The sequence below is a fragment of the Crocodylus porosus genome, unplaced genomic scaffold (genome assembly GCF_001723895.1).
Source record: "Crocodylus porosus isolate Cpor-Errol unplaced genomic scaffold, CroPor_comp1, whole genome shotgun sequence".
Lineage (NCBI taxonomy): Eukaryota > Metazoa > Chordata > Crocodylia > Crocodylidae > Crocodylus > Crocodylus porosus.
Window position 1 is genome coordinate 4,648,096 of NW_017728913.1, and position 4,539 is coordinate 4,652,634.

Sequence of the window (4,539 nt, forward strand, 5' to 3'; positions counted from 1 at the left end):
TGTTGTTGCCGAGAATGCTAATGGCATACTGGGCTGCATTAATAAGAGAGTGTTGCCCGCAGATTGAGGAAAGTAATTATTCCCCTCTATTTGGCATTGGTGAGGCCACATCTGAAGAACTGTGTCCAGTTTTGGGCCCCCCCCACTACAGAAAAGATGTGGACAAATTGGAGAGTCCAATGGAGGACAGCAAAAATGGTTAGGGAGGTGGGGCACATGACTTCTGAGGAGAGGCCAAGGGAACTGGGTTTTAGTTTGGAGGAGAGAAGACTGGTGGGATTTAATAATAGTCTTCAATTATCTGATTTGTGGTTCCAGAGAAGACAGAGTTAGACAAGGGGTGGGCAATTATTTCAGCTGGAGGGCCACTTAATGAGTTCTGCCGCAATGTCAAGGGTCACATTCATCTTTTCCCCCCTCTCACCTTCTCTCCCTCTGTCCATCTCTCCCTCCCTGTCCATGTCTCTGTCCCTCTATTCTTCTGTCTGTCTCTCGCTCTGTCTTCCCTCCTCCCCTCCCTCCAGAACCCAACTGAAGCTGTAGTTCACTAAGAGCCTCAAGGCCCAGCTATGGACCCAGGCTGGGTGGGCAGCTGCATCAGTTTCAGCCAGGTTCTGGAAGGAGGGGGTGAGAGACAGAGGGGCAAGAAGAGAAAGAGAAGCTGCCACCCACCTACAGCAGCTCCTCCCTGGGTCCACAGTTGATGCCCCTGGCAGGCAGCTGGGTCAGGGCTCTGGGCAGGAGCTTCCACCACACTGGGAGGGTGGTGGATTAGCTGTGGACACCTCTGGCAGGTTCTGCATCCAGGCTCCTGAATCTGCCCACTGCATCCACAGCTGACACTGCTGCCGACCCACTGTGGGGGAAGCCCTGCCCAGGTCCTCAGCTGATGTCTGATGCCGCTGAGCCAAAGCAGTCCCCAACACTTGCCCAGTACCCTGCAGCAGCTGGAGCCACTGGCCACCCGTAGGCCAGATCCACTGACTTGGTGGCTATCCACTTGCAGACTGGATTAAATCTGTTGGTGGACTAGATCTGGCCTGCAAGCTGGATTTTGACCACCCCTGAGCTAGACTGTTCTCAGTGGTGGTGGATAACAGAACAAGCAAGGGAAGTTTAGGTTAGATATCAGGGAAAAAAAACAGGGTGGGGGGGATAGTGAAAATCACTGGAACAGGCTACCCAGAGAGGTTGTGGAATCTCCATCCTTGTAGGTTTTTAAGACCCAAGCAGACAATGCTTTGGCTCAGATGATATAGTCAGGGATGTTCCACTATTGACCAGGCGGTTGGATTAGATGACCTCCTGAGGTCCCTTCAAACCCTCATTTTCATTTAAAAAGGTATACAGCACCACTCAAGCGTTAGCACTGGAGAAAACCAAAAAGCCCACTGATAAATGTTTGATTAGTGAAACTGAAAGCAGCAGCCAAACACGTGCATCAATAAAAGATAATTTCACATACAAGGAACTTTTACTTATTAATTTTTTTATACAAACTATTTTTACCTATTAAAGTTCCATCCCCAACCACTCTGCAAGTCTTCAATTTTCCTTCCTTATCAAAACAAGCTTATGGCCTTCTAGCCAGTGAAGCCAGAGCTTTGGCACTGAACCTCATTGGATTACAAGTGAAGAGTGAGGAGGAGGAGTAAAGGATGGAGGAAAATAATTATGATGGTAACAAATTGTTGAAGCAAAATCTAAAAAACAGCAAACATCAAGGTCAATTGAAATATTAGAAAAGAAAAGAAAAACAAAAGAAAAGAAAGGAAAAGAAAAAGAAAAAAGGAGATGCTGCTATATATTGTGATGCTAAACAGAATCTCATGTGCTTGCTATATATACAGTTTATATTCTTTCAAAATATGAAAGTGTCACAATTAACATAAAAAATCAGTGGAAGGTTACATTACTATCTTTCTATTAATAAAAGTTGATAGCAGCATCTGTATTAACTTTTAGTACATCCCCTCCCCAAGCTTATATAGGAAAATGATTTTTATGCTGTACTTCCATGCATAATTTTACAATTCCAACCACTTATCTATGGAATAAACTAAAATATTCAAGCTTGCATTCATGTAAATACATAAAAAGACAAAGAATCCCATCTCCAAAGCCATTCACATCCTCATTTGAGTAGCATTATTAACTAATGAAAACTTTACTAAATACTATTATTTGGGTTGCTGCGATATGATCTCTGTTACTGAATTCCTTGTGTGAGAAAAACAATGTGTCAAAACACCCCGGTCTTATCTTCCTTGGACATTTCTTGCAATGTTTTCAGAGAATTATACATTCAAACAATAAAACAAAAGTTCTGAATATGCAGTTCAAACAAACTAATTCTATTTCAAGGATAATATCTGTTAGTGGAGAGGTGGGCATTATAGATGAAAAATATTTCATTATTGGAGTAATGCTGCATAAAATGTAATTTCTCTCTTTGGATCAGGACTGAGTCATGCTAGAACAACATAGGAACAAAAAGTTTAAAATAGGTATCTCTTATTGCTCAGGAAGTAAACTATGTTTTATAAATCAAATGGTAACATTAACAGATAAAATCCTACCTTCAAAGATTCTTCCTTATAGCACATCTTTTATTATTGTTATATATATATATTCAAGAAATTCAGGTTTCTCAGATGGGTTTTGGTGTCTGCATGTTCAAAAGGCAATGGATAAGCCAACTACAGAAGAAAGATTTTTGCTGCTAAACAACAAGCCCCTACAACCACCCTTTTTTCCCCCTCAAAATGAAAGTAATGGCATCATCAGAAAATAAATTACTGTGTTTACTTGAATCTAAGACGAGGCTTTGTTCCCGCATTTAACATGTGGGAGTATCGTCTTGGATTTGAGTAGAAGTGGGGCAGGGGAGAGGGCAGGCAGCTGTTGCAGCTCAACTCTGGCCCCAGCCAGGGTCAGGGCTGTAGCCACAGCCACAGCCATCTACCACACTCCATTAGCAGCCCCCACAGCCTCCTGTACCCTCACCTGCCCCACTTCCACCACATCTGCTCCCTGTACCACCACTCACCTTCCAAAGCTCTGGCCCCACACTGGCCCAAGGTATGGAGCACACGGTCACTCCAGCCTCTGCCCAGCCAAACAGCAGTAGTAGAGGTGGCAACAGCTCCAGGGCTGCGGCCAGAGCCACAGCAACCACTGCTGCCAGGCTGGGGGAGGCCGGGCTAAAGCAACCATGTGCTCTGTACCCCAAGCCACAGTGAGCCCAGAGCTGGAGCCATGGAGGATAGGCGACAGTGAGGGAGCAGGCAGGTGGCAGCAGGAGCCAGGGCATAGGTATGGCAGGACAGGCAAGTGGGGAGAAGGGTGCCTAAGTAGCACTTTTCCTACTAGTAACAATACATACAGTAAAACCAACCTAATTGCAAAACTAGTATTCAGAAGAGGATTCCATGAAATACTCCACATTTCTTAGCAAAATCCAAAAAGAGTCTTGAATATTCTTATAAAATTGCAGAAATAATCTTTAGGCAGAAGACGAGAAACTTGAGTCTTTAAAGAGTGCACACATATGAATAATCCTATGTATGAAAAATTATTAATGTACCAAATGGGTGCACCCACACATGCAAGCACATGCGCTTGCATTAGCTCAAATAGAAGCAGTGCAAATCTGAGCCTGGGCTTTTTGCTTCCACGCACGTGCTCAGACATGCACTTTGTTGTGGAGCAAATTGTGCCACTTGGGGAAAAATAACCGTGCCTGGCTCCTCCTGGATCTTCACCCAGGGGGAGCTAGAGCCCGGAGCCAGCACCTGTGCTGTCCCCAGCAATATAAAAAGTTACCCTGTCCTGGCCCCAGCAGTATAAAAGGCCACCCTGGCAAAGCTATCACCCGGAAGATGTTCCAGATATGGTGGCCTGCTTTGAACTGTCAAAGCATGTCCTCCTGGCCCCTTTGTCCAGAAGGTCAGCCACAGCCAGATAGGTCCAAGGTACCAGCTCTGAGCAGGCAGGGTCCTGCCACTGGCCTCCCTAGCAGGAATTCTGGTGTTCCCTATTGGAAAACTGAAAAATCCCTAATAAAAAAAATCCCAAAGTCACTCTGTAAGATACCCCCAAAGCCATGTACCTCCACAAGCAAAACAAAAGACCACTATAAAGACAGAGAGCAAAGCAGAGACAGTGATCAGTTGGACAATGTTTGATTGATATATCTTACAGTGTTAAAGCAAGTCTCATCATAATAATAAAGTGAACTCTAAATACATGTTTCATGAATTCATGAATACATGATTTGCTGCATTCCCACAGGGCAATGGCCCCCAACAGGGGATTCAGCCCCCCCAACAGGGGCTTCGGCCCCCACACAAGGGGTATTGCCCCCCCCAACAGGGTGTACAGGCACCCCAACTGGGGCCAAATGGCCCCCACAGGGGCTACCACCCCCCTTGCAAGGCCTACATACCCCACCCCAGCCTCCAATTGCTGCCCCACCTGGCCCCATCCCCCACCAGTTGCTGCAGCCCCAATGGCTGCCCCACACAGCCTCACCCCCCC

The 4,539-nt window shown here is 45.7% G+C and overlaps 1 long non-coding RNA gene across 1 annotated transcript in view; it reads right to left on the reverse strand.

Annotated features, from left to right (window-relative positions):
- Positions 1-451: 451 nt before the first annotated feature.
- The window catches only part of LOC109309803, a 17,762-nt gene continuing 13,674 nt past the window's right edge, over positions 452-4,539 (reverse strand). The window contains exon 3 of the long non-coding RNA XR_002101045.1: positions 452-463. This is a non-coding gene — a long non-coding RNA (uncharacterized LOC109309803). The remainder of the gene's footprint in view (positions 464-4,539) is intronic.